At 41.4% G+C, this 15,250-nt stretch overlaps 1 protein-coding gene across 1 annotated transcript in view; it reads left to right on the plus strand.

Moving 5' to 3' along the window:
* The window catches only part of JPH1 (junctophilin 1), a 112,105-nt gene that overhangs the window by 75,138 nt on the left and 21,717 nt on the right, over positions 1 to 15,250 (plus strand). The window lies entirely within an intron of this gene.

Genomic DNA, 15,250 nt, shown 5'->3' on the forward strand with positions numbered 1-15,250 from the left:
TGTAGCTGCCGGGTATGTACATAAATGTCAGTGATGTTGCTAGTTTTGTGCTTCACATTCCGTTTCCTATTCCGCTACAATTTTAAGCTTTTACTAAATTAAACATTCCTTTCATACACAATTTACATTACTTCCATCCACTATTTGTTACTATAGAACTTTTTCAGGACCATCACAATCCTTTTAGAAGAGCCCTAGTGCTGTCAGTGGAAAACTAGAAATCTAAAAGTATGTGAACACCTGATCAGTACCAGCGCGGACACTTGTTAGGGTATGTCCACACGCTTAGCAAAAAAAGGTCTGAAAATACGGAGCTGTTTTCAAGGGAAAACAGCTGATTTTTAGGCGTTTTTTAAGCCACTCGTGTTTTTCGCTGCGCTTTTTACGGCCGTTTTTGGAGCTGTTTTTCTATAGTCTATGGAAAAACGGCTCCAAAAATGGCTGAAGAAGTGACATGCACTTCTTTTTCGCGGCTGTTTTTTTACGCTGCCATTTTGAGAAACGGGCGCGAAAAAAACGGCTCGTCGGAACAGCGCCATTTTTCTCATTGAAATCAATGCGCTGATGTTTGGAGGCGTTCTGCTTCCGATTTTTCAGCCGTTTTTCGGGACGTTTACGGCCCGAAAAATGGCTGAAAACACTACGTGTGCACATACCCTAAAGCTAAAATATAGCTGAATCTAGACGTAAACTTGCGTATCTTTAAGAACGCCGGATGAAGCCTGCATGTAACGGCACCAGTCCGGTTATGCACACGTTTCCAAGGCTCTGCTTTTTTTCTCTCACTTGAGATGTGTTTTTTTGCAATGGACCAGATATGCGGTCTGCATTGATATGTAATAGTATGGCTCTCTGCTGCCCCATTCCAGGTGTATGTACCCTTAGTCAGGGATGTCATTGACGAAAGATAATTTTTACACACTCTGCGATGTGGTAATGTAAAGTTCCAAAAAATCGACCATACATGATAAATCCGATGAAGAATGTTTTTTCTTAAAGGGTTTTTTTTTTTTTTTTTAAAGTGTGTTCTACTTGTTTATCTGCAACAAGATAAGCTCCCATGCACAAGAACGTGTTTTTGCGGCCGCAAATCTGAGGGTAAATTGCGTCCCATTAATTTCAATGGACCCATGCACACGACCGTGGTTTCCACAGTCCGTGCATTGCCCGGGAGCCTGAACCGCAAAAAGATAGGACATGTCTTATTACGGCCGCATTTTGCGTTCCGGACTCATTGAAATGAATGTACACCGCCCGTGATTTGCGGGCGGCCCATGGTTGACACTCCACGGCCGTCGGAGCCCCAAATCACGGGCCGTGCACACCACTACGGTCTTGTGCATGGGGCCTAAGTCACTTACTAATTTATTGTCTGTAGCTGAAATGCTCATGTAAGGCTACATTCACATCTGCGTCACGGAGCCCTAACTGAGACATACGGAAAGCTCGTACTACAAAGGGAGTTGGAATGGGGAGATAACCATATATTTCGTATACAGGACGTCTCACAAGCAGAAGATAGGCTTCATTCACGTCTGCATCAGGGTCCCGTTCTGACGTTCCATCTGAGTTTTCTGCCTGAATGGGACCCTGACTGAAACAAACGGAAACCGTAAATGATGACGGATCTGGTTTCCGTTTGTCTCAGTTATGCAAGGGTTCCATTGTTTTGGCGGAAACAATACTGTACTACTACGTGCACAACTGAGACAAACGGAAACCATTGCCAGCGGATCCGTCACCAATGGTTTCAGTTTGTCAGTCAGGGCTCCATTCTGATGGAAAGATCCGTCGAAACGGAGCCCTGACGCAGATGTGAACATAGCCTAAGCCAGTCTCACATATAATCACATGACCATGCTCCTGGTTTTTATCTTCTGCTTGTGAGATGCCCTGTACACTAAATATGTGGTTATCTCCCCTCCCCAACTCCCTCTCCCTCTGTAGTACAGGACATCACACATCAGATGCCTCCTTATCTATTGTGAGTGTCTATGGACTGCCACTTTTTATAGTTGTCAATTTTGTTACAGTATTGGTAACATAGCACATATATTCCCCCTATAAATGCAGAGTTTTAATCTCCTGAAAGATTAATAAATTCCTAAATAATGAAATAATGAATTGAGGCATTCCTCCCATTAAGGGTATGTTCACACGGCCTATTTTCAGGCGTAATTCGGGCATTTAACGCCTCGAATTACGCCTGAAAAGACGGCTCCATTACGCCTGCAAACATCTGCCCATTGCTTGCAATGGGTCTTACGAAGTTCTGTTCAGACGAGGTGTTATTTTATGCGTCGCTGTCAAGACGCCCGCGTCAAAGAAGTGCATGTCACTTTGGACGTTTTTGGAGCAGTTTTTCATTGACTCCATTGAAAAACAGCTCCAATTATGTCTATAATGGACGCTGCGAAAAACGCGAGTACTGGCAAAAAACGTCTGAAATTCAGGAGCTGTTTTCGCCTGAAAACAGCTCCGTAATTTCAGACCTATTTTGCGTTTGCGTGTGAACATACCGTTATACCACAAACGGAGTACCTTATTATTGTCTACTGGCTAGTCTACATGGAACTGCGCTGTTAACATATGAATCCCTATCAGCCTCCCTACATGTTCCACCACTTATAGTGGCGTCTTCAGGAGAGATTGGCTATTGGTAATACAAACAGCCAATCTCCCCTGAAGACAACCTATCCTAACCAAGCGCATGCTATCTTTCTCTCTCTGGTCCGTCCTTCCTCTCCTCCTCCACTCTCTATAGACTTGTATTGGCAGGCTGTGAAGAGACACCCACTTCTTGCAGTCCGTCTCCTCTGCTCTGTAACTAGGGACAGACTTTGCTTGATAGCAGAGGGTGGACTGCAGATTGCAGGAAGGAAGACACCTAGTGGCAGTAACTTGACACAGAATTTGCATGGATAAAACAACTACATTTTAACAGTAAGTCAATTACAAAGTTGATCTATATCAGGTATACGATGAGATTAGCATAAGTTGAAAAGTCAGTGTCCATTCAACCCCTAGACTAAAACAAAGAAAAAGAAACACGGCGCCACATCGTGCAAAGTAAAAGTTGGATAGGGTAAAGGAGCAAAATTGGTTACATATAAGCTCACCTTAACCAATGGACACTGTGAGGTGTCACACGAGCATAGAGGCTGCTGCCAGGTCCAAAAACACAAACAAACACAGTTTGTTGTCCAAATTGGGAGTAGAAAGTCAAAACACGGACCACCGGCGCTGCGATTGTAGTCAAGAAATAAGGACCTTTAGACGGACATCACGGCAAAGTTTTAATGGCAGAGGCTACGTCCGGTGTTGAAACGCGTAGCCTCTGCCATTAAAACTTTGCCGTGATGTCCGTCTAAAGGTCCTTATTTCTTGACTACAATCGCAGCGCCGGTGGTCCGTGTTTTTGACTTTCTACTTCCATTCAACTCCTAGGCGCACCAGGACGCAACTTTAAGTCCTGGTGAGGGGTTACTACTTGCATCAGGACGTACAATTACTAAGACGTTCCCAGTGAGCGCTGTCCTGATGGACAGTGTCCTTGAAGCGGTCGGTCCGCTGTCCCCGTCGGCTGACATTCCCCTGTAGCCGGCCACGTGTGCATCGCAGGCGATTTTGGCAATTAACCCCTTCGCGCTCAGCGGCGTAATAATCCGTTGCGCTAACTGTATCGTTAGCGCTCAGAGACGGACTATTACGTTGCGGTAGTTACGCCCATTTCGGCCGTACTCCCGACACATGCAGGAGATGTGACAGCTGCTGTCTCGTACAGCAGCTGCTTCAGCTCCTACAGCGGGGACCGATCGCGGTGTCCCCGCTGATTAACCCCTTAAAAGCTGTGTTCAATAGTGATCACGGCTTTTTAGGGGTTAAGCTACAATCGCCAGCCTGCTACACGATAGCGGCTAGCGATGGTAACGATGGCAACCGGACACCAAACAATGGCGTCCGGCTATGCCACCGACTGAAGCCTAGTGGGTCCTGATGAAGTCAGGACCCACTATGCTTGCTGTCAGTGAGTAGCTGACAGCTCTAATACACTGCACTACGCATGTAGTGCAGTGTATTAGAATAGCGATCAGGTCCTCTTGCCCTCAAGTCCCCTAATGGGACAAAGTAATAAAGTAAAAAAGATGTGTAAAAATAAGAAAATAAAAGTTTTAAAAGTAAAAATCCCCCCTTTTCCCTTATCAGTCCTTTATTATTAATAAAAATATATAAACAAATAAACTATACATAATTGGTATCGCCGCGTCCGTAACGGCCTGAACTACAAAATGATTTCGTTATTTATCCCGTGCGGTGAACGCCGTAAAAGAAAATAATAATAAACCGTACCGGAATCACAATTCTTTGGTCACTTCACCTCCCAAAAAATGGAATAAAAAGAGATCAAAAAGTCGCATGTACCTAAAAATGGTACTGATCGAAACTACAGTTCGTTACGCAAAAAATAAGTCCTCGCACGGCTTTATTGATGGAAAAATAAAAAAGTTATGGCTCTAAGAATAAGGTAACACAAAAAGTGAATGATTTTTTACAAAAACTATTTTATTGTGCAAACGCCATAAGACATTAAAAAAACTATAAACATCTGGTATCGATGTAATCGTACCGCCCCGCAGAATAAAGTGAATATGTCATTTATAGCGCACGGTGCACGCAGTAAAAAAAAATTGAATAAAAAAACAATAGTAGAATTGCTGTTTTTTAGTCACCACGCCACTTAAAAATAGAATAAAAACTGATCAAAAAGCCGCATGCACCCCAAGAAAACTACAATGGATTCCTCAAGGGGTCTAGTTTCCAAAATGGGGTCACTTTTGGGGGGTTTCCAATGTTTTGGCACCACAAGACCTCTTCAAACCGGACATGGTGCCTAATAAAAAGGAGGGGTCAAAATCCACTAGGTGCTCCTTTGCTTCGAAGGCCGGTGCTTCAGTCCATTACCGCAATAGGGCCACATGTGGGATATTTCTCAAAACTGCAGAATCTGGGCAATACGTATTAAGTTGCGTTTCTCTGGTAAAACCTTTTGTGTTATAAAGAAAATGGTATAAAGAGGATTTTCTGACAAAAAAAAATATGTAAATTTCACCTCTACTTTGCTCTAAATTCCTGTGAAACACCTAAAGTGTTCATAAACTTTCTAAATGCTGTTGTCAATACTTTGAGGGGTCTAGTTTCTAAAATGGGGTGTTTGATAGGGGTTTCTAATATATAGGCCCCTCAAAGCAACTTCAGAACTGAACTGGAACCTAAAAAAATAAATAAATGAGGCAATACTTCACTTCTTACTTTATACTGATAATGAGCCGTGCCCACCCCGAGATGACCCCAGTTTTGACCGTTTGTATAAACGGAGACCCCTATTAGACCGTTTCAGTGCCCGGTTTTCCCAATCATACACCCCAAGGAGTGTATTTCTATTGATGAGTCCTTGGTAGATTTTAAAGGGAGGGTTCAATTCCGCGAGTACCTGCCCGGTAAGAGGGCAAGGTATGGCGTGAAGATGTAGAAGCTGTGTGAGAGTGCATCAGGGTATACCTACAGATTTAGGATATATGAAGGGAAAGACACCAGTATTCAGCCCCCAGAATGACCCCCCTTACTGGGAGTTAATGCAAAAATTGTGTGGGATTTGGTGCACCCACTGCTGGACCGGGGTTACTACCTCTACCTGGATAATTTTTATACCAGCATCCCACTCTTCAACTGCCTCTACCTGGATAATTTTTATACCAGCGTCCCACTCTTTAACTGCCTCGCTTCCAGAAGTCCTGCGGCATGCGGCACTGCTAGAAGAAATCTGAGAGGCCTCCCTAAGACTCTGCTTGGGCAAACAAGAAGGGGTGAGAGCAGGGCACATTCTAGCAGCAACATATTGTGTGTCAAGTACAAGACAAGAGAGATGTCACACCAGTACCCATGTACCAGTACAAAGTACCAGTACAGAGACCCCCACACCAGACTGCATCCTGGACTACAATAGGTACATGGGAGGGGTGGCCTTGTCAGATCAAGTCCTGAAGCCCTACAGTGCCATGCGGTGTGGTATAAGAAGCCGGCCGTGCACATCATACCGATGGCTTTGTACAATGTGTACGTTCTACATCGATGTACAGGCCAGACAGGAACTTTCCTGGAATTTCAAGAGGTGATTATCAAGAACCTAATCTTTAGGGACCAAGAAGGGGGACACCCAGTACTTCTGGAAGCGAGGCCACACGCATCGTACCAGGGCAACACTTTCCAGGAGAAGTTCCCCAAACTGGCAAGAAGGGAAAAAGTCTGCTATAAGAGGGGGATAAGGGAGGACACAATATATCAATGTGACACGTGTCCCGAAAAACCAGAGCTCTGTATGAAAGTGTTTTCAAATTTATCATACATCCCTTGGTTTATAATTTACCCCAATTTTACTTACCCTGATGTACTCCGCACAGCTTATCCCCCCTCGTCTTTCCCTTCTGAGCCCTGCTGCGTGCCCAGGCAGCTGATAACAGCCACATGTAGGGTATTGTCATACCCGTGAGAACCCACATTACAGTTTATGGGGTGTATGTCTCCGGTCAAAATGCTCACTACACCTCTAGATGAATGCCTTAAGGGGTGTAGTTTTTAAAACGGGGTCACTTCTTTTGAGTTTCAACTGTACTGGTACCTCAGGGGCTTCTGCATACATGACTTCGCACCAGAAAATCGCCAGTAGGCCAAATGGTGGTCCTTTCGTTCTGAGCCCTCCCATGGGCCCAAACGGCAGTTTATCACCACAAATGGGGTATTGCTGCCACAGAATGGGTATTTTATTTCTTGTGAGAATAAGAAATTTTCAGCCAAAACTACATATTATTGGGAAAAAATTAATTTTGTTTTAATTCCCAGCCCAATTCAAATAAGTTCTGTGAAAAAACTATGGGGTCAAAATGGTCACAACACCCATAAATGAATTCTTTGAGGGGTCACTTCTGGTGGGTTTCCATTGCTTTGATACCTCTCGGGCTCTGCAAATGCGACATGGCACCCGAAAACCAATCCAGCAAAATCTGGACTCCAAAGAACAAATAGCGCTCCTTTCCTTCTGAGCTCTCCCATGGGCCCAAACGGCAGTTTATCAACACAAATGGGGTATTGCCGCACTCTGGACAAATTGGGCAACAAAATGTATTATTTTATTTCTTGTGAAAATAAGAATTTTTGAGCTAAAACGACATATTATTGGGAAAAAAATATATTTTTTTAATTCCCAGCCCAATTCAAATAAGTTCTGTGAAGAAACTATGGTGTCTAAATGGTCACATTACCCATAAATGAATTCCTTGAGGGGTGCAGTTTCCAAAATGGGGTCACTTCTGGTGGGTTTCTATTGCTTTGATACCTCTGGGGTTCTGCAAATGCGACATGGCACCCGAAAACCAAACCAGCAAAATCTGCACTCCAAAGAACACACAGCGCACCTTCCCTTCTGAGGCCTCCCATGGACCTAAACGGCAGTTTATCGCCACAAATGGGGTATTGCTGCACTCAGGAGAAATTGGGCAACAAAATGGGGTATTTTGTTCCCTGTGAAAATAAGAAATTTTGATAAAAAATTTAATTTTATTCATTTCACAGCCCAATTTAAATAGGTGCTGTGAAAAAACTGTGCGGTCAAAATTGTAACAACAACCATATTTGAATTCCTTGAGGGGTGTAGTTTCCAAAATGGGGTCACTTCTGGTGGGTTTCCATTGCTTTGATACCTCTGGGGCTCTGCAAATGCGACATGACACCCGAAAACCAATCCAGCAAAATCTGGACTCCAACAAACACAGCGCTCCTTTCCTTCTGAGCCCTCCCATGGGCCCAAACGGCAGTTTATCACCACAAATGGGGTATTGCCGCAATAAGGACAAATTTGGCAACAAAATTGGGTATTTTGTTCCCTGTGAAAATAAGAAATTTTGATCACAAATTACACGTTATTGGAAAAAAATTACTTTTTTAATTTCACAGCCCAATTCAAATAGGTGCTGTGAAAAAACTGTGCGGTCAAAATGGTAACAACAACCATAAATAAATTCCTTGAGGGGTGCAGTTTCCAAAATGGGGTCACTATTGGGGGCTACTGTTTTGGCACCTCAACACCTCTTCAAACCTGGCATGCTGCCTAAAATATATTCTAATAAAAAAGAGGCCTCAAAATGCACTAGGTGCTTCTTTGCTTCTAGGGCTTGTGTTTTAGTCCACGAGCGCAGTAGGGCCACATGTGGGACATTTCTAAAAACTGCAGAATCTGGACAATACATATTTAGTAGTATTTCTCTGGTAAAACCTTCTGTGTTACAGAAAAAAAATTTAATAAAATTTAAATTCAGCAAGAAAAATGAAATTTGCAAATTTCACCTCCACTTTGCTTTAATTCTTGTGAAATGCCTGAAGGGTTAAAAAAAAAATCTAAATGCTGTTTGAATACTTTGAGGGGTCTAGTTTTTAAAATGGGGTGTTTTATCAGGGTTTCTAATACATAGGCCCCTCAAAGCCACTTCAGAACTGAACAGATACCTTAAAAAAAAAGGCTTTTGAAATTTTCTTAAAAATATGAGAAATTGCTGTTTATGTTCTAAGCCTTGTGACGTCCAAGAAAAATAAAAGAATGTTCAAAAAACGATGCCAATCTAAAGTAGACATATGGGAAATGTGAACTAGTAACTTTTGGGTGGTATAACCATCTGTTTTACAAGCAGATGCATTTAAATTCTGAAAAATGATATTTTTTCAAAATTTTCTCTACAGTTTGCAATTTTTCACCAATAAACACTGAATATATCGAGCCAAATTTTACCACGAACATGAAGCCCAATGTGTCACGAGAAAACAATCTCAGAATCGCTTGGATAGGTTTAAGCGTTCCGACGTTATTACCACAAAGTGAAATATGTCAGATTTGAAAAATGGGCTCTGAGCCTTAAGGCCAAAACTAGGCTGCGTCCTTAAGGGGTTAAATGCAGAGATCGATAGCGATGGCCGCATTTAAGGGGTTTGTGGCAGATCGGCACACCCCCACAACGCAATCGCGCGGTGTGCAGATGGTTGGCATGGCAACTGAAGGCCTGACAATGAACTCTGGATCTGCCATGTGCGGAAGCCTTTGTGAACCAGCCTCCGGCAGGTACCATTGAGCTCCCGGTCAGCGTCACACTGACCACTATAATACATTACACTATGTAGGTAGTGTAATGTATTATAGCTAGGTCAGTGTTGCAGGTCTTCAAGTCCCCTAGTGGGACAAAAAAAAAAAAGTTCATAAACATGTTGTCTAAAAGTTATACGTTATAGGAAAAAAAGGCAGTTTTTGTTTTTTTAAGTCTTTTTTTATTATGGGAAAAAAATGAAACCGTTAAAAACACCAAAACACATATTTGGTATCACCGCGTTCATAATGACCCAAACTATAAAACGGGTATAAAAAATGTTATTTTTCCCACACGGTGAACACCGCAAAAAAATAAAATAAAAAAGCAATGCCAGAATCCGCTATTTTTTTGGTCACCACCACTCTCAAAATATAGAATAAAAAGTGATCAAAAAGTCGCATGTACCCCAAAATAGTACCAATAATAACTACAACCCGTCCTGCAAAAAACAAGCCCTTAGGCCTCATGTACACAACCATAATTTTGATCCGCAATTACGTATCAAAATACTGATCCATTAATTTCTATGGCCCACGGACTCCTTCCCGTATATTTACGGGAAGGTGTCTGGGCCATAGAGATGATCCGCAAGTATTAGGACGTCCTATTTTTTGCATTTACGGACCGTGCTCCCATAATTTATAATGGGAGCACGGCCCGCTAATGCGGGTGACAGTCCGCAGCCATCTGTGCCCATACTCACAGTCCATGGCTACGACCGTGTGCAGGGGGCCTTACGCAGCTTTTTTGACTGAAAAATAAAGTAATGGGTCTAAGAATATAAAGACACAAAAAAATGAATAAAAAAATAATAAAGTGATTCTATTGTGCAAACGCTGCAAGACATAAAAAATAACTGTGTGTGTGTATGTGTGTGTGTATATATATATATATATATATATATGGTATCGCCGTAATCGTATCGACCCGCAGAATAAAGTAAAAATGTATAGCCCAAGATGAACACTGAAAAAAAAAAAAAAAAGAATAAAAAACATTGTCAGAACTGCTGGTTCACCTTGCTTGCCAAAAAATGGAATAAAAAGTGATTGGGTGTACCCCAAAATGGTACCAATGAAAACTACAGATTGTCCCGCAGCAAATAAGCCATGAAACCGCTCCGGTGGAGAAAAATGTAAAAGTTCTGGCTCTTAGAACATGGCAGAGCCAGTGGCGTAGCTATAGGGGTCGCAATTGCGACCGGGCCCCGAAGCCACGGCCCCCCGCACCACATCAATAAAATGTTACTATAGTAACTCGGGCCGCGAGCCCCTGTTACTATTGTAACTGACTGTACTTACCTTCCTGGTTCCGGTTCGCAGCGGAGGTCCTGTCGTCACAGCGCTGTGCGCAGCGCTTGACGTCAAAACGCTATGCGCCGAGCACAACATCGAGAGGACAGAACTTCCGCCGCGGCTGAAGAGGAAGGTAAGCTTAGTATCCCTGACTGCTAAAGCTGATTGGCGTGGTCCGACTTCCGGGAGCCGGCCAATCAGCTGTTTTGAAGGGGCCGCAGCACTCGTACGAGAGCTGCTTCTCCTTCATTCCGGTCACACTGTGAATCCGTGTCGGCGATTCACAGTGTGAGCGAGTGGGGAAATTAAGTGGAAGCAGCTTTCGTACGAGTGCTGCGGCCCCTTCAAAACAGCTGATTGGCAATCGGGAATAGCAATCCTGCTTTTACAGAAGTCTGTAAAAATTACAATATACTGTACTAAGACTAGTTCTAATCCCCTAGGGGGACTAATAAAATGTGTAAACACAAAAGTTGGTTATTAAAAGTAAAAAAATTATGAATTAAAAGTTAAAAAAAAATACCTTCGCCCATTTTTCCTCTAAAGTAATGTAAAAAAAAATAAAATAAACAAAATTGGTATCGCTGCATCTGCAAAAGTCCGAACTATTACAATATACCATTATTTAATTCACACGGTGAACGCTGTAAAAAACTTAAATCGTCAAAAATCACTGTTTCACCTTAGCTCTCAAAAACATACGTAGTAATCGCATGGTGCTCTTCACTTCTGAGTCCTGTCATATGTCCAGGCAAATGATAAATGCCTTGAGGGGTGTAGTTTCCAAAATGGGGGTCACTTCTTGGAGGGCATCCACTGTGCTCTGGTGCTTCAGTGGTTTTGCAAAAGCGCCATGGCACCCAAAAACCAATCCAGGAAAATTCTGGATGCCAAATAGCGCTCCTACCTTTCTGAGCCCTGCTATATGTCCTAACAGCAGTTTATGACCACTTGTGGGGTATTGCCCTACTCGGGAGAAATTGCTTTACTAATGTTTGGGTTCCTTTACTCATGTATTCCTTGTGCAAAATGTTCATATTCATTTTCACAGCCTAATTCTAATAAATTTTACAAAAGACCTGTGGTTTGTAAATCTCACTATACCCCTAGATAGATTCCTTAATGAGTGTAGTTCCCCAAATGGGGTCACTTTTGGGGTGTTTCCACTGTTTTGGTCTCTCAGAGGCTTTGCAAATGCAACATGGTACCTGAAAACCATTGCCTTCCCTTCTGAGCCCTGCTGCGAGTCCAAACAGGAGTGTATTGCCGTAATCAGGAGAAATTGTTTTTCAAATGTCCGGGTTCCTTTTTCTCCTTTATGCTTTGTAAATAATTATAATTTCTATGTTTTATGGAAAAAATTTAGATTTTCATTTTCACGGTTTAATTCCACTAAATGCAGCAAAAAACCTTTGGGGGCAAAATGCTAACTATTCCCCTCTATAAATTCCTTGAGGGTGCTGTTTGCCAAATGTTGTCTTTTTGGGGGTGTTTTGGCACCACAAGATCTCTTCAAACCTGACCTGGTGCCTAAAATATATTCTAATAAAAAGGTGGCCCCAAAATCCACTAGGTGCTCCTTTGCTTCTGAGGCTGGTGCTTCAGTCCATTAGCACATTAGGGCCACATGTGGGATATTTCTAAAAACTGCAATAAATATTGAGTTGCGTTTCTCTGGTAAAAACTTCTATGTTACAGTAAGAAAAAAATTATTAAAATGGATTTTCTAAAAAAATAAATATACATTTTGTAAATTTCACCTCCACATTGCTTTAATTCCTGTGAAAACACCTAAAGGGTTAAGAAGCTTTCTAAATACTGTTTTGAATAGTTTGAAGGGTGAATTTTTTTTAAAATTGGGTGATTTATGCCCCCCAAATAAATTTCTAATATATAAGGCCCTCAAAGCCTCTTCAGAATTGAACCGGTCCCTAAAAAAATAGGTTATGGAAATTTTATGGAAAATGTGAGAAAGTGATGCTAAAGTTCGTCCTTATAACATCCTAGAAAAATAACAGGATGTTCAAAAAACCATTTAAACATAAAGTAGACACACAGGAAATGTTAACTAGTAATTATTTTGAGTGGTATTACTATCTATTTTACAAGCAGATACATTGAACTATATTTACATTTTGAAAAATGCACATTTTTAATTTTCCAAAATTTTGGTGTTTTTCCACAAATAAATACTGAATTTATCAACTACATTTTTCACTAACATAAAGTACAATATGTCACGAGGAAACAGTCTCAGAATCTCTTGGTTGGGTAAAAGCATTCCAGAGTTACCACATAAAATAACACGTCAAATATGAAAATCGGCTGTGTCAACCAGGCCAAAACAGGCTGTGTCCTGAAGGGGTTAAAGGTTTCTGATTATTTGTTTATAGCCGTCTCTTTCACTCAGCCCATGAGGTGAAGACTGGTCTTAGGCAGTTTATGGTCTGTCTTCAGCTCTATGGTGGCAGCCAAGAAAAGCCAACAGGAACTTAAGAGGCGCTGTGCTCAGTAGTGCGCCGTTGCCTATTTTTTTTATTTAGCACCCAGACTTCTACCACTGTAACCTGTCAGAAGTTGTCATAATTGATAGGTACACTTCAAGGTTACCCAGGTTCATGGCGGTTTTCTTCCAAAAACAGTACCACACCTGTCCATGGGTTATTTCATCTCCGCCCCAATGAAGGGAATGAGACTGAGCTGCAATACCGCAAACAACTTGTGGACAGGTGTGGTGCAGTTTAAGGAAGAAGGCCGTCTTCTTTTTGTAGTCTTTAATCCACATAATAAGCTATAATACAGGATGTAACCCAGAATCCGTACAAGAAAAATATTGCAATACTGTATATGCAAAGTTACTTTGTATGTAGATTATTATATACTGTGAAGTGATGTTTGAAGGTGGATATACCATTTAAACTGATGGTCACAAGTACGCTGCAAGTATAAATGAGGGATCTTCCCATTAATTATAAGATCCCTGTTAAGTTAATAAGTCATTGTCTCGTGACCATGTCATGTGTATACTTAAAGGCTATGAAACACTTTGAAAGGGTTTTTTTTTTTTTTTTTTTTTTTTTTTAATAAACAGGTCAGTCAGTGTTTTGGTTGCAACTTTATAGTTTTTATCAAAAATTTGTTTTACTTATATTCCCTATACAGAGCAGCTGTATCGTTTTCTAAATCCGGCTCCGTTAGGTTCACGGAACTGACGGGTTTAGTGTCATTGGGTTCTGCGTGTCTCTGACATACAGGATCCACCTGTAATCTATCACATCTAAGTTATTAATCAGATTTTTGCAAAAAAATACATGGAGGTGTACAACCAATGCTTAGTAACCAATTTGATAAGTTAGATGTGATCGATTACAGGTAGATCCTGTGTGCCAGAGACACGCAGAACCCGCTGACCCTGAACCCATCATCCGAGAACCTGACGGGATCCGGATTTAGCAAGCGATACAGCTGTTCGGTATGGAGAATACACAGCAGCTGTATCTCAAAAAGTAAAACTAATTTTTAATAAAAACTATAACGTTGCAACAATCACACTGACCTGTTTATTTTTTTTAAAAATTCCCTTTTAAAGGTTTTCATAACCTTTTAGTGTCCCTCAGAATACCATGCACTGTAATGCATTACAATAAAAATCCAGTTGTACGACATCCGATTGTTCAAAATGCCCATTTGTCTGGTTTGTGCTCGAAATCTGAAGCAAAAGCAGCAAGACCATCCTGTCACTTGTTTTAATACACATTTTCTTCATTCATGCTCTTATACAAGAATGACTGCAAAACACAAACATAGTCCAGTAAATGACAAATATGACATTTTTAGGGTCACTAAAGCCAGCATGCTGGATGCCATGTTTTAGGCATATGGAGGTCAGCACACCTGCCTAGACATCAGAACAATAGTCAGAGTTGTCATCTGATAGAACATTAGGTTGCCTGTCCCTTTAATTGTTCTAAGTTAGCATGTGGCATAGTGTACTCTTCCCATTGTGTACTGTCAGATAGCAGGTTATACATCAGAGAAGCTGAGATGTCAGCTGTTCACTGTCAAAGAAGATTCCAAGAAGTCCAGATTGTTTTCCAGCTGAAACAGGCGAGTGATCATGCAGCAAGCAACCAATATGTCAATTTACGTCATTGAAATGTTTCAGTTTTTAACAGTAATGTAATTAAGATCTGGAAAAAAATAGGAGCAATTTACATTGGAATGAATACTAGAAACATTACGAAAAAACTTCTGATAATTTGCTACGGTCACTCCTATAACCTGTCTTATATCCTGAAGGGAAAGGGGAAACTTTGTACCATAGCGTTGGTCTTCTGAGAGTTGCTAAAGTCCAGCATTCCCGGATAAATATATGGAGAGCATGGCTGGCATTGACTGGCATCTAGCTGGAAAGGATATTTGGGTGGAGAATTTTGAACTGCTGTTCGTCAGTCAGTTGATCTCGGCCAATCAGCATCATTGGCTCCTCCCTAATGACTCCAGCTGGATGCTAGGCACTTTAAAAAGCCCCCTAAACTGTTATCTGTATAGTGGGGGCTCTTGGCGCTCACTGGTTTAACTTTTTTATAAACCTATTATAGATTCTCTTGTTTAAAGTGCATAGAAATGTTTGCAAATTGTATCGTATTTATACAGGTATTAAACAATTTATGTACATTTAAACGGTAGAATATTGTAAATATGTTGTGCAAAAGTAGAGCTTTTCTTTAAAAGGGCACCTGTAGTTAAATTTTAGTTGTTTTTTTT

The sequence above is a fragment of the Rhinoderma darwinii genome, chromosome 5 (assembly GCF_050947455.1).
Source record: "Rhinoderma darwinii isolate aRhiDar2 chromosome 5, aRhiDar2.hap1, whole genome shotgun sequence".
Lineage (NCBI taxonomy): Eukaryota > Metazoa > Chordata > Amphibia > Anura > Rhinodermatidae > Rhinoderma > Rhinoderma darwinii.